Genomic DNA, 19,972 nt, shown 5'->3' on the forward strand with positions numbered 1-19,972 from the left:
CTGCTGGCAGTTGTTTAACCCAGACAGGATGCTGGGAACTGCAGTAAGAGCTTTGTGTGTTTTATCTATTTAATTTTGTTTTAGCGGTGAGTGGTAGATACTATTACCCCATTTTTAAAACTTTGGAACTGAGGCCCAAGGAGGTTAAATTACTTGTCTGATGTGACCCAGCTCAGGAGGGGCATTGTTAAGACTTGAACCCAGGACTGTGTGCCTCTCAGTTTGTGCTCTGAACCACTTTGCCGTGCTTAGAAAGGATCTGTTCTGTGTGTTGAACTCCCTCAATACTGTCCTTAAACTTCTCTGATAACATGTCCTGATTTTGTCTTTTATTGTTGTAACTTGAACTGGGTCATAGTTATTTATGTAACATTTTGTTAAGGGCTGGGATTAGGTCTCATTAACTTTGTTGTCTTGTGTAGCTCCTTGCTCAATCAAACATGATTGATAAGACTTAATAAATTATGCTTGATAAGATGAATAATCTCAAAGATTCCCCTGTCTTCTAAAACTAAATAATTTTTTATCATATAGGTAAAGCTTCAGCTGCAGTTATACTTCAGTAGAAGGGGTTTGTTGGATGTGAGCTTGGTATTTGGATTGATGGCTAAATGTTCCGGATATGGCTCAGCGCCTGTGGCTCAAGCAGCTAAGGCACCAGCCACATACACCTGAGCTGGCGGGTTTGAATCCAGCCCGGCCCCGCCAAACAATAATGACGACTGCAACCAAAAAATAGCCGGATGTTGTGGTGGGCGCCTGTAGTCCCAGCTACTTGGGAGGCAGAGGCCAGAGAATCACTTGAGCCTAGGAGTTGGAGGTTGCTGTGAGCTGTGATGTCAGAGCACTCTACCCAGGGTGACAGCTTGAGGCTCTGTCTCAAAAAAAAAAAAAAAAATGGTTCCAGATAGTCCTACTTGCTGTTTTATCTGAAAGAGAACTTGTGACTTGCTTTCGGAGGCTGAAACGCACTTCTCACGAGCCCTTCTGTAGGCTTATCAGAAGCTGGTGCTGCTTCATTGCTGTGGCAGGTATAAAACTCAGATGTTTCACATGATATTTTTGAGTCTGTAAAAAAAGCTTCAGTCATTCATATGGTTAAGGACCTCAGTTTGTAAACTCAGGAGGCTTAGTGCTGAAAGTCACTTGTTTTTTTTCCTTATTATATATATATATATATATATATGTATTTTTTAATTGACCATGATTATATATATTTATGATCCACAACATGATGGTTTATAATATGTGTATGCTGGAGAATGGCTAAGCCAAGCGAATTAACGTTGCATTACCTCAGGTCACTGACGGTCACTCTGGTCTCTGCTGGACTTGGATTTAGACAACAAAGAGACTGTTCAGGGCCTGCGATTAGCAGAGGCCCCCGGGGTCAGCCTGCATAGGTTGGTATCCTTCGCCTGTGGCCCTTGACAAAAGAAGAGTCTGCAAAATGAGAATGGGTAAGGAAACAGATGGCAATAATAGGTTCATGTATCTAGTTTATCGGAAATTTAGGAAGAAAAACATCCTCATTCTCTTGGGATCCACTTTTGCTCAGATACCATTCAACAGAGGCCAAAATTGCCAGCTTGTAGGATGGAATTTAACACTTCAGTGTCGTGGCCCGTGTTTAGCCCAGGATCACCTTTTGCTGTTTTTAAAGCCGAGTTCACATTTTCTTCTAAATCCTGACTGCATCTGCCCTCATTACCTGTAAGGGGGTAGCTTAAGTTTTACCTCACACTCTGTGCCCAGGTAGAGTAGGAAACGATGACTTTTAAGAAAATGGAAAATGTTATTTGAGATCAACATTGCTTCTAGGCTTTGAAAAACTCTGGGCTTTTTCGTTTTACTTTTGGTTTTGTTTTTTTCATCTTCAGTGGAGCAGCACAAGGGAGCTGTGAGAAAGGAAACCAAACCCTAGGAAGGTTTGTAATTTTTCTCTGCCAGCGTTACTGGAAAAGAGGCAGGTAAGGCCTCTAAAGAGCTCTTCAAGCCTCGGTGGATGGTAAATTCCGGTGTTCCGAAAATAGAACGCAAGAAGCTTCTTACTCCCATTGGCCACTGCCTGGCTGGAGGGAGCAGTGAGGCAGCCTCAGAACGGGTCTCTTAGAATGTTGTTTTACAGCAAAAACAGAGCTACTCCTGTGACAGAGTTTTTCTTTCATAAACTCAAAATTGTACAGAGCCCCATGTTTCCTCTTTTGAATTTTCACTTTTTTTTTTTTTTTTTTGAGACAGAATCTTAAGCTGTCGCGCTGGGTAGAGTGCCATGGTGTCACAGCTCACAGCAACCTCAAACTCTTAGGCTTAAGTGATTCTCTTGCCTCAACCTCCCTAGTAGCTGGGACTACAGGTGCCCATCACAATGCCCGGCTATTTTTGGTTGTAGTTGTCATTGTTGTTTGGCAGGTCCGGGCTGGATTTGAACCCACCAGCTCTAGTATATGTGGCTGGTGCCCTAGCTGCTGAGCTACAGGCACCGAGTCCCAGCTATTTTTTTGTTGTTGCAGTTGTCATTGTTGTTTCAGCTGCCTGGGCCAGGTTCGAACCCACCAGCCTCAGTGTATGTGGCTGGCACCCTACCCACTGAGCTAAGGACACTGCCATGAAATTTTACGTCTTACATGGCTGGGAGAGCAAGCAGGGTTGGATAAGACCTCTGTTCACACCAAGTCTTATCCTGGTAGTGTGTGGCGACTTGGCTTTTGCACTTTAAGGGCAAACTTTGCGTGTGCATTCTTGTCAGTGAAAAGCCGGAGCTATCAATAAATGTTGCGTTTTCAAAAACTCACTTCCAGGGTTGCCTGGCCCCACTCTGTGATCCCTGGAAAAAAGCTTCAGTCTCCTGTAAGCTGGTAATCCTTTAATAGTGTGATACTTTGGTAAGGAAGATAAGATTGGATTGTACACCTTTCCCTTTTACTTGTTAACTAATTACTGTTTTCCTACATTTAAAAGCAGGTGTTAAACTCTTCCTTTAATGTTTAACAGCAGACACACTCTAGTTGTGTGTTATAGCCCTTGGTGCATATCTGCTGTTTGAATGAAGATCGGCTTTGGCAAATTAGATTTTGATGGTTACCTTTTGATCTGGAGCCACAGAACAGAGTGGCAATTTAGTCTTTCATCCAACATTTATTAGTTTCTTGCCTAGCTCTTCACATAAACTGTGTTTAAATCCCACAAATACCAGAATGTCTATTGTACAGATAAGACAAATAAGGTATTTAGAATGATTGGGACCATTTGGTAGATGAGAAAAATAAGGCATAGAGAGTGCATAGAAAACTTGCTCAAGGTTGTATTGCTATCAAGTGACTGCGGACTGAGCTGGAGTGTTGGGCTGGAACGGTACTCAGAGCTGTTAGTACAAGGGCTCTGCCTCATAACCAATGAGCAGATAGCTTGAGGAGTTGGGATCAAGAACATAGTGGTCAACTGCAAGCCCTTCATTCATTCATTGATTCATTCATTCACTCAGCAGATATTTCTTGAGTGTCTGCTTTGCTACGCACTCTGCAGGATGTCGCTAATTTGAGGGTGGACAAGACAATCAGTTCTTCATCAGCTTCAAAGAGGAAATAGGGGGTGCAAGAAAGTGTATAATATGTTGTACCCCCAAAAGGCTATAGTGTGTTGGTTGGGAGAGCTTTTATAGAGTTTTTTAAGATGTAGAAATTCTGACACCTTCACAAAAGTTTAGTTTTTCATTCTTTTCTGTAAAATTATCTACAACTAGAGGAGGGGGGTTCTCTACAATACTTTGCTGTTATACTTCTTTGAGGACATGCAGAGGTGGAAGCTGGAGCAAAACCGTACTGGGATTTAACAAAGTCTCGCAAACAAAAATTTTGGACAGTTACCTGGGCAGAACTATGTCTAATTCGGCTTCGGATTTCCCGTTTTATGTAGGAGGTAACTTAGCATAGCACCTGGTGCACAGCAAATACCCAGTAACCGAGGCTATTGGTTCAGGGCTGGGAAATAAAATTAGGAAAACAGGGAAAGGAAATTCAAAGATGGGGAGATAAGTTCAGGTGGCATCAAGGAAGAGTGTGAGGGTGACAATAAAATAAACCAACGAATAAGCAAAGAGATCATATGTTGTCTGGAGGCTTAGTTCACATGTACAAACTGTTTCAATAACTAGGAGAGAAGCAGTGTTTAAGTAATCTGGAAATGCCGTTGGATTTCGATGCTTGGGAGAGACTTTAACCTTCTTTGACTTTCTAACTTGACTCTTCTGGATTTTTTGCCCACGTGTGAAACATGCCTCCTTCTCCTCCATGGACTTCATTTCTTGAGACTTTTGCTTCTAAGTGCAGTGTTTGTCTCCTTAATAAGCTGAATTACATGGTCAGTTTTCTGGGACTGTCTTAGCTGTGCCTACTGTTTTGATATAATTTCTGATTCTGACCTCTCTGTGTTAGAAGTGTCCAAATTAAATGACCGCTCTCCTACTAAAGGAATTTTGTAGCATTCTGTATATTTTCAGAAATCTTTACAGCGTGTGGACTGCTTTGATGAGTTAACATGGTTGTCGTACCAGTAAGATTACATATTAGACTAATATCTTAGTATAATGGTCAGTACTAAGTAGAAAAAAGAGAAAATAAACAGTAGCTGAAATGAATCAGAAGTACCATAGAGAAAAACCAATTGATTTCAATAAAATAAACTTGAGTTACAACTAGGCGCTGGTGTAGCCATATGAGAAAGGGGATTTAAAGGTTATTATGGTGATGGGTAGTGTCTAGGGAACTAGCATCCTTTGATAAAATCTTACGGTCTTTTTTATTTAGAATTTCAGTGTTTTCACAGCAATTGTAATTTGAGTCAGTTGCATTTTCACTTATTTTCTACACAGAAAGTAAAGGAAATAATCTCTTGGAACAGAGATTTTGTCAACGGCCTAAATAAATGATTTGGAGGGTAAATTGTTAAATTCAGACTTTTTCCTTAAATCTTTTTTTTTTTTTTTTTTTTTTTTTCATTACTGAAGTTTATTTCTGGATTGGAAAGCGGGGGTTCGGGGAGAGGAAGAGTTTCTGTTCCAGGAAGTGTGCTACGTGTCTATTTACTTCTATATTAGATCAATTTTAACATTTATTAATTTATTTTTTGAATTTTTGAATTCAAACTTGAATTCATTTGAATTTTTTTTTTTTTTTTTTTTGGTGAGGCAGACCTTCACTGAGTCACCCTCCGTAGATTGCCTTGGTGTGGTGTCACAGCTCTCAAGAACCTCCAACTCTTGGGCGTGAACGATTGTCTGGCCTCAGCCTCCCAAGTACCTGGGACTGCATGAGCCCACCACAGCGCCAGGGTATTTTTGCTTTGTTGCAGTTGTCATTGTTGTGTAGCTTGTCAGACAGGGCTGGAATCCGCCAGCCTCCTCGGTGGATGTGGTTAGTGCCTTAACCACTGTGCTATGCACCACCCCCCCACGCCACGCCAGCCTATTTATTTATCTATTTATTTATTAAATATTTTCCTTCTTCTGCTGTGTTTGACTGGGGCCCGGTTTCAACCCGCCGCCTCTGGAACTTGGGGCCGGTGCCCTACTCCTCTGAGGAACAGGCACTGAACCACTTTTACTCTTTCATTTTCCTTCCTTCCTTCCTTCCTTCCATCGTTCCGTCCCAACCTTTCTCCTTCCCTCCATCCGTCCCTTCCTTCCTTCGTTCTTTCTTGTTTTTTTTCTTTCCAGTTTTTTGTCGGGGCTTGGTTTGAACCCGCCACTTCCGAAATATGCGGGCGGAGGGCGGGGGTGCCTGCAGACGAACTCTTTCAACGAAATGGTTTTGAGGAGGGGGCAGTTTTTCTCGCCACCCACCTCCTCTGTATATGGGGCCGGCACCCTACTCCTTTCACCCACAGGCGCCACCCGTTAACTTGTATTCCTTTTCCTTTTTGTAGAGACAGAGTTTCCCTTTATTGCCCTCGGTAGAGTGCCGTGGCGTCACACAGCTCACAGCAACCTCCATCTCCTGGGCTTAGGCGATAATCCTGCCTCGGTCTCCCGAGTAGCTTGGATTACCTTTTCCTTAAATCTTTTGATAAGGCGTCTTTTGATGAAAATGACAGTAATATTTTAATCAAATAGATACTCCGATAGGGACTCCAAGGACATTAATAGAATGTATGTTTTTCTCTTAATACATTAAGAGAAAAACTGGTTAAACTGGTTTTATAGTTCATATACATGGATTTGAGGAAACAAATTAGTGTTTTGTTGTACAAAAATGTATGTAAAAGCTTTTAGTGTCCAGATAATGCTTGACAAAATTGCAGTATGACAGGTGGGGGTAAGATTAAAAACATACTTTTGATCAGTCTTTTCCATATTAATATTTTATGAGGTAGTGATGCATTTGCCTTCAGGTCCCACCGTTACTTGTTCCCCGCAATATTAGCTCTTCCAGGGGATTATATTTGCAGAGTAGAGGGAATGTTTCTGTGTATTCCTAAAGTTCTGTTCATCTTAGAATTAAATTCTGGCTCTGCCACTGGCTATCATTGAGTTCTCCCCCTGAGTCTCAGACTTTTAGCTAATAAAATGGAAATATTAATAGCTACTGCATAGTTTATTAGTAGGATTTTTATTAATTCCAAAGTCTCAAATGGATAAATACTGAATATATATGACCAAGGTCAGTGTTCTTCCAGGCTCAGGAATCAGTAGCAAATACTGAGGATGGAGAGACACATGATTGTTGGAAGGGTGAGACTTAAAACATAGGTTGAGCATTCCTAATCCAAAAAGCTCAGACACTTCAGAGTCTGAACCGCTCTGAGTGCCAAGGTGATGCTCAGCGGAAATGCTTAGGGGAGCACTTCAGATTTGAGGTTTTGTGGTTAGGGATGCTGAACCAGTAGGTATATAATGCAGATCCCACGCATTTTGGATAAGGGATACTTAGCCTTCAGTTATCAGCCAGTTTCTGGCCCATCAGAAAGGATGCCGACTGCAGACACTCTAGGTGTTCATCAGGACACCACCCACTGATTATCAGCCAGAGTTGCCATGTCCAGAAATCTCTGTTTAACCTGTGATGCTTTGCAAGGAAACCCACTGGGACTCCTGGTTACATTTATGCCTCCTCTGAAATGATCAGGAAAGGGAACCGTCTACACATGGTGAGATAAGCCTGTACTTCATGCTTTGATTTCAAAAGTTCCCTTTCCCTTGGGAATCTTGCTGATCATGGCTGCCAGTACTGTGACAGCTCTTTGGGCCGTCCGCTTTCCCATTTTTCGCTCTATCCCTTACTTAGAAACACACACTTAATTCCCTACAGAATACATAAGTTCACTTTATGACTTTCAGCAAAACTCGGAGCATGCCATCACATTGGCTGCTGACTTGGGCAGGCCCTGGACCCTCTGCAAGGGCCTCAGAACATCGAATCCCCACCTTTAGAAGTGACTGTCAGCTGGTCACGGCCACTACTGACCTTCAATTGTGCTCTTATCATCTGTTTAATTTCTGCGGAATCAGTAGTGGTGTTCCTTCTTTCAGTTCTGATTTTAGTTATTTCACTCTTCTCCTTTCTTTTTCTTTTTTTTTTTTGCAGTTTTGGCCAGGGCTGGGTTTGAACCCGGCACCTCCGGCATATGGAGCCAGCGCCCCACCCCCCGGAGCCACAGGCGCCACCCTCTTTTTCTTTTTTTTTGAGACAGAGTCTCAAGCTGTCACCCTGGGTAGAGTGCTGTGGCATCACAGCTCACAGCAACCTCAAACTCTTGGGTTTAAGTGATTCTCTTGCCTCAGCCTCCCAGGTAGCTGGGAATATAGGTGTCTGCCACAATGCCCAGCTATTTTTAAGTTGTAGTTGTCATCACTGTTTGGCGGGCCCAGGCTGGATTCGAACCCGCCAGCTCTGGTGTATGTGGCTGGCGCCCTAGCTGCTTGAGCTACAGGCGCCGAGCCACATTCTTCTCTCTTTTCTTAGTCTACCTACAGGTTTGTCAATTTTGGACTTTTTGAAGAAGCAACTCTTGATTGTGTAGATTTTTCTCAGAGGTTGACTTCTATTTGTAAATCGTTCTTGCCCTAAGCAAATTGATATTTCAGATTAGTGTTGGGCTTCTGTATTTTGTTTTTGTAGTTTAGCAATGCAAAAGATTTTATTACCTGACACATACAGATGTACAGGGTAGCCATAAAGTTTGCTTGCAATTTAAAATTTAAAATCGCATGCAACATTTATGGCCACCCTGTAGAAAGGGTTTAAATAACCAGAGCTTTAAAATAATGAACTTGAGTGCCTCTGCTGCTATTTTTCCCTTTGTCACACTGCTCATTGCAATTTGTTCTTTTTTTCTTCTCTTTCTCTTTCTTTTGGAGACAGGGTCTGACTCTGATGCATGGGCCAGTATAGTGGTGTCAGCCTAGCTCATAGTAGTCTCAAACTCCTGGGCTCAAGTGATCCTTCTGCCTCAGCCTCCTGAGTAGCTGGGGCTACAGGTGCCCACCACACCTGTCTTATTTTTTAACTTTTTGTAGAGATGAGTTTTGCTGTGTTGCTTGGGCTGGTCTTGAACTCACAGCCTCAAGCAGTCCTCTTGTGTTGGTATCCCAAAGTGCTGGGATTACAGGGGAGAGTCACAAAGCCCGCCCTCTTATAATTTGTTACATTATTGTGGTTACTCTCTTACCGTTAAGTAGTGTCCCGGGATTTGATTCTTTTCTTGAAAGTTTCTTATATTTTCTTTACACTGAACTGGTACAAGTTCAGGTGAGATTAATTCATTGTCATTATATTAAATGGAAAGCTAATAATATTAATAAAAAAAAAAAGCTAGGGCGGCACCTGTGGCTCAGTCGGTAAGGCGCCGGCCCCATATATCAAGGGTGGCGGGTTCAAACCCGGCCCCGGCTGAACTGCAACCAAAAAATAGCTGGGCATTGTGGTGGGCGCCTGTAGTCCCAGCTCCTCGGGAGGCTGAGGCAAGAGAATCGCGTAAGCCCAGGAGTTGGAGGTTGCTGTGAACTGTGTGAGGCCACGGCACTCTACCGAGGGCGGTACAGTGAGACTCTGTCTCTACAAAAAAAAAAAAAAAAAAAGCTAATTGATTTAGGAAAGCTTGGAGAATTTAAAATTCCAAATTTTAATTTCAGTTTTATGAACCATAATGTGTCATCCAGCATGTAGATCCCTTGCCTCTCCCCATCCGACCTCCCCTATGTAGAAAATCTGACAGTTCCAGAATTTAGGGAATTGCTCTCTCTGTGATTATGAGCCACAGGCAGTTTCAATGTTAAAACAATTCAAGGAAATGCCATTCTAAACAATTCATTTCATGACTTCTTTTACGCGGAAGCTGAGACTCTCGTTCAGGCCTCTGGGTATACTTTAATTTCTCCCTCCGTTCCTTCATCTCTTTCTTATTCCCCTTTCCCCCTTGTAAATCAGGAATTTTCTAGCTACATAGTTTTTTTAATATTTAATTAACAAAGATTATATACTATGTTCAAAGCGTACACCGTGATGATTGGATAGACGTATGCTTTGTGTGCTGATTAAACACGCAGAGCGCTCGACCAATTTGTGATTCTTGTGCAGGGGCCGCGCTAATCTTCTCTGAAGCTCGTGTGCAATTTTAAACTGTTGCCAAAGTGAGCACTTTTAAGTTTTGTGGTTTTTTGGTTTTTTTTTTAATTCTATGTACTCAGTCCTTTTGGACTGGAAACATTTTATCTCAGGGATATGGCATACACCTGCCTTCTGCGTTCCCAACCTCCTTGTGTCTGTTATTGCCTTCATCCTTACTCAGAACTTCTTTTTGTCAATCAAAACATTTATTTCTTTAAGAAACTTTTGTCAGTTTTTCCATGGATATCGTAATTTGTTGTTATCTAATCAGTACTAAAAATCAAGTTTACTTCACCAAAAAATATTTCTTATACTACTGTTTTATAATATGTATTCCATTTTAAAATTCACATTTTAACATCTTTGAAATTTGATGTCTCTTGTAATTGCTAACATTTTACAGCTATTACCGGCAGCACTTCCGTTTTTATTTTTAATACATAAAATATTGGTGCATCTTTCGGTTAACAGCAGTTAGAGCTGATGAAATGAGTTCTATTAATGACCATTGTAATAATTAATAGAACCCATAAATGACCATTAACAGTTTTACAAAAAGTTTAGAGTGGAAAAAATTACTTATAAGGTCTAAACCAGCATACTTAAGTATTTTTATATGTATTCCATTCAAGTCTTTTTTTTTTCTTTTGCATGAGTACTTATTTTTGGTTATAGTTATAGCATATATCCTATTTTGCTCCTTTTATTTTTATTACTGTTGTATCTTAATTTCCCCCTGCTATAGGCATTTGTATTGGTCATTTTCAAAAACTACTTAATCTAGCCAGGCATGGTGGCTCATGCCTGTAATCCTAGCATTCTGGGAAGCTGGGGTGGGTGGATTGCTTGAGCTCACAAGTTTGAGACCAGCCTCAGCAAAAGTGAGACTCCCATCTCTACTAAAAATAGAAAAACTGAGGCAAGAGGATCACTTGAGCCCAGGAGTTGGAGGTTGCTGTGGGCTGTGACACCACAGCACCCTACCCAGGGCAACAGCTTGAGACTCTGTCTCAAAAACAAAACAAAAAAACAGGCTTGGTGACTAGAGTGCCAGCCACGTATAACAGAGCTGGTGGGTTCAAACCCAGTCCAGGCCTGCCAAACAACAATGACAACAACAACAACAAAAGTAGCTGGGCGTTGTGGCGGGCGCCTGTAGTCCCAGTTACTTGGGAGGCTGAGGCAAGAGAATTGCTTAAGCCCAAGAGTTTGAGGTTGCTGTGAGCTGTGATGCCATGGCACTCTATCCAGGGCAATATCGTGACACTGTTGTCTCAAAAAAAACAAAACAAAACAAAAAAAAAAACCACACACACAAACACAAACTTCATAATCTGCCTAGTGTATGACCATAACAATAACTGCCTACTATCCAACATTGAAAATTTAGATTGTTGCCATTTTTCCTATTGTGAATAGGAATGATTCGGTGAACAACTCCTTTGTGTACTTTTTAGTTATAATTTTGACCATTTTTTGTAGAAGACCCCTGAACTGTCTTTTATTGTGAAGAATCAACCTTCATATTTAAATAAATCACTGACTAAATAGCTATTGCTATAACACTGTTCATTCATTAATTTTTTCACTCATCCATCTGTCCACAAAGAATACGTTGTATTATTATGTGTTTAGTAGTTTCCAAGAGCTAAGGAATCAAAGTTAAACAGGATACCTGTCTGACTTGGATAATCTCATTGTCTAGTGGAACAGTAGGATTTATCACAGATTATATAGTGCAGTGTGATGAGGGATGCTGGAAAGACATGGGCAGAATCCCTTAGTTGCACGAAATTGACTTTGGCAGCATTGTAGATCGGTGTCGTTTAAAATGCAAGGTATGAACATACCATGTCACGTGTAATAAAATAAATTTTGCCTGACAGAAAGTGGCTCCACCTGACCTGTCTAACCTCCTTTTTCTTCAAGTCTAAACCTGTGTCCTGCACGGTCTGTGATGTAGATTCCACACGTTGTGTTTCTGTAACGTGCTGAGCGCCTCGTGTCCCTTAACTGTGTCACACACCTCTATCCTGTTCTCTACCCACTAAGGACTGTGTTCCTAACAGGTTCATGTGACTGACTTTCTATTATACTTCTTTTTCAAATGAATGACAATATTTGCTATTTTATGATTTCCTCAAAACTTCACTGTCAATTGACATTCTGTGATTTTGGTGACATCAATGCCATTTTTCGTTCTATCTCATATTTATTTAGTTAGAAAAATCTCACATTGAGAAGGTGTTTGAGAGATTACACCAATAAAGATTTTTGTAGTAAAAGTTTAAAATTCTGCTACTTGTGATGGTTAGAAACGGAACCTTCACTAGATAAAATAAAGCCCCTCTCTATAAATTTTTGGAGGGTCTATAAAGCCTTTGTAGTGGGGAAAAAAACAAAAAAATATTTCTATATAACTAAGTATCAACAATTCAGGCATTGGATACAATCAGTCGGTTTTGCAAATAGCCATTTATTATGGTTCTGTCATTGCAAGGTCATTAGCTGGCTGTGAATTTGCCTGCTTCATGGCGCCTGTGGCTCAAAGGAGTAGGGCACTGGCCCATATGCCGGAGGTAGCGGGTTTGAACCCAGCCCCAGCAAAAAACTGACTTCGAGTTTTAAGTTTCTCAAAAACCCAGTCTTGGAAACAGCTTTTGGGAATGGCTTTGGCATTTTTTTTTTTTTCCTATTTCTTTTTTCATTTCTGAAACCTAAAGAGAGAATTATGCCATGTTCTTTACAGACCGGTGGTGATTAGACCGTGTATTTTGATACACACACAAAACTGCTGTGCAGAATCCCCGTCCTGTTGTGATCCCCAAACAAGAGGGTAATTTGAGGTTGACTCAGACAAATTTACCTCAGCTTTGAAAGACACTATGTGAGCATCGTTGAATTCCCTTAGATGGCTGTGGATGAAATGAAGCTCTTGCTTTAGCAGCCAGTAGATGTGTCGAGGGACTTGACTTTTGGCATACGTGGTAAAGATGATTTGGCAGTTGGTGGAATTCGAAGGAGCCTTTACATCACCAACTAAAATAAAATTAATTTTTTTTCCCCAACGTGATTTATGGTCCTGAGTTCAGTGACTGAGGGATTGATCTCTTGGCAAGTGTCTATGAAATAAACACCGCAGGAAGAGAAATTATATGTATGCACCAAGCTCTGCGATTTATGTTCTAAGCTCTCTTTATGGGGTGTGTATAATCTGGTTGTGTACAGCTAACAAAAGGTAACTGTTCTTTGTCATGAAAGACTTCCTCAGTTTCCAGAGACAATGGGCCCAGCGAGAGACTGGCTTTCTCTGCCTGCACATTTCTGTTCATGCTGGTACTGCATTTGACTATTTTAGGAAGCCTTTCTGGTCACCCTCAATAGCTCGTTCTCATCTATCCGTCTTAACTTTTAGCTTCATCTGCGAAATTCGTGCGGTTAGCCCAAGACATGCAGATACATTGCCTGGGTTCAGCTTCCTGAGACTTGGGAGTAAATATGTTGCAGTACGCTGATTTGATGGATGGATGCAGCTTTGCAGCAATATTGATGTTTCTACACTCCATTATAAATCTTTAGACGCCTTGGTTTGCATTTCTGTGGTCAGGTGTCGTTCCCCATCACTGATTTTCAAACTGCCTCATCGCTTAGAAAGCCGTGCTTATGTGGAAAGACAGAATTTTTCTTCTGCACCCACTATTCTTTTGCCCACTCACAGTACTAAGGATTGTGGGCGCCCGTCTCTGGCCAGATGTGAATAGTGGCAGCTCCCAATTCACAAATGGTTCTATTCCCAAAGTAAAGTTCATTGTATAGTCAGTTTATGGTTTAAAACTTTGTGTTGGTTAACGGTAGAAAGCAGTAGAGTCTGACAGAATTTCTGTAACCCATAACAAAACATAGTTTTATTCGGACTGTAAAACATAAACATGTCATCCTTGAGTGAGTAGACAGCCACTTGTCTGGACCCATATCCTGGGCAATGGACCCGTCAGGGTTCTTACCCAGAAGCAGTGGAGAATGGCTGAATGATCTGGAAGAGAAGATACTGGGTAGGCTCTGAACTTGCATGAAGTAGAGAGAAAAACAAGGAACTAAAGGAGAGTACACAGCCAGATTCATAGCCAAGGGCAAACAGTCTGCCTAGGTCTCTGCAGGGTGGAGCCTGTCACCAAACACTGGACATTGGTGTTCATGTCGACCACCCCATGGGGACCAGAAGCTTGGTCCCAATTCTGTCACCTTAGCCTTTGCTGCCTCTGGGCATTGGGGGTTGTCACCATTGCCCTGACCCAACTCCTCCTGTGTCTCTAGTTCTAGATTTGGAGTCGGCCAAGGCTAAGTTGTGTGCTCCTACCTAGGCTGCAAGAGACTCTGGAAAGGTGAGTGTCCATCCATTTTTGTATCTACAGTTTTTTTGTTTTTTTTTTGAGACAGTTTTACTTTAACACCCTCAGTAGAGTGCTATGGCATCACAGCTACCTCAAATTCTTGGTCTCAAGCTATTTTCTTGCCTCAGCCTCCCAAGTAGTTGGGACCACAGGCGCCCACCACAATGCCCGGCTGTTTTTTGTTGCCATTTGGCCGGGGCCGGGTTTGAAGCCACCATCCTCGGGTATATGGGGTCGGTACCTTACCCACTGAGCCACAGGCGCCACCCTGGAATCTTTTTCTGTCTCTCTGCCCTTTGACAGTTTTTCTTTTCTTTTCCTTTTTTTTTTTCTGACACAGAGTCTCACTATGTCACCCTTGGTAGAGTGCTATGGCATCACAGCTCACAGCAACCTCAAATTCTTGGGTTCAAGCTATTCTCTTGCCTCAGCCTCCCAAGTAGCTGGGACTGTAGGCGCCTGCCACAACACCTGGCTATTTTTTTAGAGACGTGTTCTCTCTCTTGCTTAGGCTGGTCTCAAACTCCTGAGCTCAGGCAATCCACCTGCCTCAGCCTTCCAGAGTGCTAGGATTACAGGTGTGAGCCACTGTGCCCAGCCTCTTTTGTTGCTTCTATGTTGAAAGATGTATCTCTCATCAAAAATCACATGACGAAGAATTCTCCAAATACAGACAGATGGAATCTAAATGCTGAACAGTCCCCTATCCTTATTCTCCCACAAGGATGAAACTTATAAGAAGCACCGGTAGGAACTCTGGATGGCAAGCCCTGGAAGTTACGATGTAACCGAGGCGTTTTTATCCATATGGAGCTGCAGCTAATGAGTTTAATGAGTTCTTTGATATCAAGATGACTGGTTCTTCCTTGTGTACTGGTTTCCAGGGACCTTCCTATGTCTCAATTAAAGCTATAGGCATGAAGATTTAGAAATGTTTGACCTCTCAGTGTGATCGTTAAAGTAAGATAAAATGCATTAAGTTGAATGTTAACATACGAGGCACAGATTAAGATCTATCTGTTTTCTTGTTTATATAGAAAATGAAATTCACATTATCAGTTTGTCTTACACAGCTGAGTAGTTTATATGTTTCATTGATCAACTTTTACCCTTTTAAAAATCCATTTTTAATTGCAATAATACATGTGTGCATATAGCTTACAAATTCCTGCCCCACTTGATTTGCATCGACTTTTTACATTTCTTGAAAGCAGTTTCAGTTCATTTAGCTCTTCTTCTGGTATTTACTTCCGTGTAACAGATTTATGTGTTTATATTGGTATTTCTTAAATTATCTTTTCAATTTGAGGCATTCAACTTGACTTCCCATTAAGGAAGAAGAGGGGGGCGATGCCTGTGGCTCAAAGGGGTAGGGTGCCAACCCCATATGACGGAGGTGGTGGGTTCAAACCCAGCCCCAGCCAAAAAAACGGCAAAAAAAAGAAGGAAAAAAAAAAAAGGAAGAAGAGGGGTTAGCTTTCTTCAATTCTCCCTCCTTTAAATACCTGCCCTTTATGCTTTAAGGTAGTGCCATCTCCGTTTGTTTTCACTGTAAATATTTTTCACCTCTGAGCTATGCAGTATACTGTTGTGTTTTCTCTCTTGTGTAGCATATTAAAAATCTTTTTTCTTTTTTTGTGCTTAGTATTGTATTTATATGCTGTGTGTTTGTCTTAATTCTGCAACACAATAAAACACAATGGCTCACCTCTTGGTTCTTATATATATGTATGCCTGACATTTTTCCTGGAGCCCTCTGCTTGTCTGCTCCATTGTGGACTGTTTATTCTTTTTTGGAGACAGGGACTTACTCTGTCGCCCAGGCTAGAGTGCTGTAGCATCATAGCTCACAGCAACCTGAAACTCCTGGGTTCCAGCAACCCTCCCGCCTAAGCCTCCCAAGTAGCTGGAACTGCAGGTGTGTGACACCATGCCGGCTAATTTTACTACTTTTAGTAGAGACTAGCTCTCGCTCTTGCTCACCCTGGTCTCAAACTCCTGAGCTAAAATGATCCTCTTGCCTCAGCCTCCAAAAGCATGAGCATTACAGGTGTGAGCCACCACACCTGGCCTGGACTATTTGTTCTTGGGCCTGATGCACAGCTGTGGAACTAGAATTTTCCCTTACAGTCATACGGAAGTTCTTGACTATTTTTCTTTCTTTCTTTCTTTTTTTTTTTTTTTTGTAGAGACAGAGTCTCACTTTATGGCCCTCGGTAGAGTGCGGTGGCGTCACGGCTCACAGCAACCTCCAACTCCTGGACTTAGGCGATTCTCTTGCCTCAGCCTCCCGAGTAGCTGGGGCTACAGGCACCCGCCAAAAAGATTGACTACTTTTCTGGATGGCATTTGTTTTGACTCTTTAGGAAGCATTGCCCAATTGCTTTGTGAGAAAGTGTGCATGGGTTTGTTTGTTTGTTTAGATCTGGAACCTGTGACAATATCATTTAACCTCTCATGATTTAAATTGGATTTACAGTTGCAGATTACTTCAGAGACTTTTAGAGACTCCGCTCCATTTTCTTCTGTTTTGTTGCTCACTTGTTGGATACTCTTCCAATTCTGTTTACTTTGTATATAACATTTTTTTTTCTTTTTGGGAAGCTTTTAGGGTACTTTAAAAAATTTCCCAATCGGCGGCGCTGTGGCTCAGTGAGTAGGGCGCCGGCCCCATATACTGAGGGTGGCGGGTTCAAGCCCGGCCCCGGCTGAACTGCAACCAAAAAAAAATATAGCCGGGCGTTGTGGTGGGCGCCTGTGGTCCCAGCTACTCGGGAGACTGAGGCAGGAGAATCGCTTGGACCCAGGAGTTGGAGGTTGCTGTGAGCTGTGTGAGGCCACGGCACTCTACCGAGGGCCATAAAGTGAGACTCTGTCTCTACAAAAAAAAAAAAATTTCCCAATGTTCTGAGGTTTTGTCATAACGTGATGTGACTTCTCATCCACTGTGCAGCTTCCGTGTGGGGAGGGCAGAGGGTAATTTTCTTCCCACTGTTCTGTTTCCTCTTTTCTGCAGCTTCTACTGGTCATTTGCTGGAAGTCTTGGGGTTTTCTTCCAATTTAATTATTGTTAAAAAAAAATGCTGATACACATCTTTGTATCTTTGTATTCTACTTTTGGGGAACATTTACCTTTATCATTATTCTAACCCTTCTATTGATTTTTTATTTCTGTGGTCACAACATTAACTTCTGGGAGCTTTTTTGTATTCTCACAATACAGCGAACCTTGTAAGTGGACCACCTGAGGGACTGTGACAAACTGGCCAGCACACGGAGGTGGTCAACATAAGGAACTGGGCCTGCTGGACTGACACTACATGTGGTGCGTGTCTGGTCAATGAAAAGTAGGTCAACTTACGGAGGTGTCCGTGTAGGGGGCAGTCAACTCTGGAGGTTCTGTATTTCTGTTTTATAGCATCCTGTTCTTCATTGCTTTCTAGATGTGGTATCTTTTATTCTCTTGGGGTTATTAAACATGTATATTTGACGTTTTCTCCCTGCGCTGACTCTCTTTCCTCCTGAGGCTTCTGTCTGTCACTCTGGACCCTGCATCACATGTCTGGCGTTCACACTGTCATTTTCTGTTTCCGAGAAGGCGCTGAGCGAGGCTTTGTCAACTGGTAGCCTCGCCATAGGATGACCACCTTCTTGTAGAAGTCTTCTTGCTTTTCAATTTTGGTAACTGTGGATCTCTTTACTTGGGCTGGAGTTTCTCCAGAAAAATCTTCCCGGTTCCTGCCCATCCAGCGCCCTGGGAATCCAGCAGGGCAGGGCTGGAGTGCACACTTCCCCTCTGCCCTCTGTCAGTGTGGCACCTCCTCGTGTCCCGAGTCCACACCCTGTCAAGTGAGTTGAACCTTTGCAAGGAGCAAACGTGAACATTCTTCTGCTGTGTTGGGAGGAGGGTCGTTACCAAGCTTCATGGCGTAAGAACTATACCACTGGGAGGTTTGCTCCTTAAAACACATGTGAGCAATTCTCTGCCTTCCCCTCAACCCATCACCTTGTGCCTTACCTTGCACGTTCTTCCAATTCTGTGTCCCATATTTGGCTTGTTACTTTGGACAGTTCTTCCTGCGGATGCGTAAGTTTTGTCTGCCTCTGCTTTGCAAATTCACCCCTCTGCTTTTCATTTTCTAGCAGTTTTCCCCATTCCTTGGTCCTCTCCCTTTTTTTTCTCATGAGCTTGTCTCTGCCCCTCACGTACTGTCGTTCAGTGGAGCTTTGAGAGGGAATGGCTATGAGCCCGTGATTGTGATCTAACACATGTAACTGAAAAAATTTGAGGTTCATTTGAATTTAGATATGTGGTTGTCCAGTCCACTTAATGGGGGGTTAATTTGGTCACTCTTCACTTTCATTCAAAGATTGTTGCTCTCACTTCAGGATGAACTGAGTGCTACTCTTTCTTGATTTGAGAAATAGGGGGAGCATGGACAGTTATCTCTAAAGTGTTCATTCCAGGTCTGACCTCAAACCCAGTCGCAAGTATAACAATATTTCCAGCATTACAAAAAAATGGCCTCCTTTCCCTGGAGCCATGGTCTCACGTGGGTCAGCTTTCTCAGCTCTATACAGTAGTTTCCAAGAGCTTTTCGTTTCTTTTTTTTGAGACAGAGCCTCAAGCTGTCACCCTAGGTAGAGTGCCATGGCATCACAGCTCACAGCAACCTCCAGCTCCTGGGCTCAAGCGATTCTGCTGCCTCCACCTCCCAAGTAGCTGAGACGATAGGTGCCTGCCACAACGCCCGGCTATTTTTTGGTTGCAGCCATCATTGTTTACCAGGCCCAGGCTGGATTCGAACCTGCCAGCTCAGCTGTATGTGGCTGGCACCTTAGCCGCTTGAGCCACAGGCGCCGAGCCTCCAAGAGCTTTTCTATCCAGGGATTCCGGTTGTGTTCTGTAGGGAACTGAGCTTCCATGATTCCTTACATTCTATCAAAAAATGCTAGATCTTGACATCTTTCCTATGATAAAAGTCACTCAGAGTTTCTTTTGCAAAATGCAGGTTTCATCATGTGTCAAAGGCTTGCATCCGTTGAACAAGTAAACCACAGCAGAATCAGAACCAAACATTTTCTTTTTCAATTTTTCTCCTTAATTTCATTAGTCCTCCAATTTTAAGATTAACAACTGACTTTTTTAGAGTGTTTAATATATCGTTAAAGTACATCAAGGATTATTTTTGAATTATTTGGGCCTTACCCATTGTAAAGCAAAAGGGTAGTTAGTTCAAATCTTGAAGGTTTTATGTCCTCCAGGGTTTGAATGTGTAAGGCAATCTGATCTAATTTCTTATCTAGAGTTTATAAACTCTTTGTTTAAAAAAAATCAATGTTTACTTTCACGTAGTAGAATTAATATTTTTGTTTCAGACACCTCATGTTCCTTTGTTGATAAAGCAGGATGGACAGTATATGGAAGTTCTGAGAGGAAACCTAAGGTTTCAAGGGTCCTGTTGTCATCACGACAGATTGAAAGTACCAGGTGTTTGTTTCATGCTAATGCTTACTACTGGAGGCGGCTCCGTGGCTCAGTGAGTAGAGTGCCGGCCCCATATACCAAGGATGGTGGGTTCAATTCCCGCCCTGGCCAAACTGCAACGACAATAACAAAAAAAGTAACAAGAAAGCTTACTGCTGGAAGTGTGAAATACTTCTGTCCTTAACACCACAAATAGATGCTCCTTCTCATTATCATAACTCAAGTGATCATCTTTTTTAATGAGATGGGGTATACCCTGTTGTGGATTTTGCAGATGTGATGATTAGAGTATTTAATGCAGAGCTTGGGGAAAAATAGCCCCGATAAAACAGATGATGGAATTTTTTTTTTTTTTTGTAGAGACAGAGTCTCACTGTACCGCCCTCGGGTAGAGTGCCATGGCATCACACAGCTCACAGCAACCTCTAACTCTTGGGCTTACGCGATTCTCTTGCCTCAGCCTCCCGAGTAGCTGGGACTACAGGTGCCCG

At 42.2% G+C, this 19,972-nt stretch overlaps 1 protein-coding gene across 13 annotated transcripts in view; it reads left to right on the forward strand.

Annotated features, from left to right (window-relative positions):
• APBB2 (amyloid beta precursor protein binding family B member 2) overlaps positions 1-19,972 on the forward strand; it is a 425,552-nt gene that overhangs the window by 159,912 nt on the left and 245,668 nt on the right. The window contains exon 4 of one of the 13 annotated variants that reach the window (XM_053577900.1): positions 5,190-5,329. The exons of 11 other annotated variants lie outside the window; for them this stretch is intronic. The gene's annotated coding sequence lies outside the window, so the exon portion shown is untranslated. Of the gene's footprint in view, positions 1-5,189; positions 5,330-17,295; positions 17,319-19,972 lie in introns of those variants that run through there. One more of the 13 variants, XM_053577906.1, reaches the window with a different exon arrangement.

The sequence above is a fragment of the Nycticebus coucang genome, chromosome 23 (assembly GCF_027406575.1).
Source record: "Nycticebus coucang isolate mNycCou1 chromosome 23, mNycCou1.pri, whole genome shotgun sequence".
Classification (NCBI taxonomy): domain Eukaryota; kingdom Metazoa; phylum Chordata; class Mammalia; order Primates; family Lorisidae; genus Nycticebus; species Nycticebus coucang.